Below are 1054 nucleotides of genomic sequence, written 5' to 3'. Positions count from 1 at the left end.
ATTACAATTGAAGAGGAACGGCATCACATTCTTCGTCAAAAAGAACATTTCAAGATCTATCCTGAAGTACAATGCTGTCAGTGATAGGATAATGTCCACACATCAACAAGGAAGACCAGTTAATGCGACTATGATTCAAATTTATACACCAACCACTAAGGCCACAGATGAAGAAATTGAACATTTTTACCAATTTCTGCAGTCTGAAATTGATCAAACACGCAATCAGGAAGCATTTATAATTACTGGTGATTGGAATGTGAAAGTTGGAAACAAAGAAGAAGGATTGATAGTTGGAAAATATGGCCTTGGTGATAGAAACGACACTGGAAATAGCATGATAGAATTTTGCAAGACCATCAACTTCTTCATTACAAATACCTTTTTCCAACAACATAAACAGTGGCTACACATGTGGACCTCACTGGACAGAAAACACAGGAATCAAATCAACTACAGCTGTGGAAAGAGATGATGGAAAAGCTCCATATCATCAGTCAGAAAAAGGCTAGGGGCCAACCGTGGAACAGACCATCAATTGCTCATATGCAAGCTCAAGTTGAAATTGAAGAAAATTAAAACAAGTCCAGGACAGCCAAAATACGACCTTGAATCTAGCCCATTTGAATTTGGAGACCATCTCAAGAACAGGTTTGACACACTGAGCACTAAAGACTGAAGACCAGATGAGTTGTGGGAAGACATCACAGATATCACACATGAAGAAAACAAAAGATCATTAAAAAGACAGGAAAGAAAAACTAAAATGGACGCCAAAAGAGACTCTGAAACTTGCTCTTGAATGTAGAGAAGAAGCTAAAGCAAAGGGATTGAATGATGAAGTAAAGGAGCTGAACAGAAGATTTCAAAGGGCAGCTCAAGAAGACAACGTAAAGTATTATAATGAAATGTGCAAAGACCTGGAGTTAGAAAACCAAAAGGGAAGAACACACACAGCATTACTCAAGCTGAAAGAACTGAAGAAAAATTCAACCCTCGAGTTGCACTTCTGAAGGATTCTATGGGCAAAATATTGAATGACATAGGAAGCATC

General features: G+C 38.0%; 1 protein-coding gene across 1 annotated transcript in view; it reads right to left on the bottom strand.

The window, feature by feature from the left end:
* The window catches only part of LOC101360622 (beta-secretase 2), a 149722-nt gene that overhangs the window by 65248 nt on the left and 83420 nt on the right, over window positions 1-1054 (bottom strand). The window lies entirely within an intron of this gene.

Source organism: Trichechus manatus, unplaced genomic scaffold (genome assembly GCF_000243295.1).
Source record: "Trichechus manatus latirostris isolate Lorelei unplaced genomic scaffold, TriManLat1.0 scaffold00202, whole genome shotgun sequence".
In the NCBI taxonomy this organism is placed as follows: Eukaryota; Metazoa; Chordata; class Mammalia; order Sirenia; family Trichechidae; genus Trichechus; species Trichechus manatus.
The sequence above is the reverse complement of the archived record's forward strand: the minus strand, read 5'-3'. Positions and strand labels throughout refer to the sequence as shown.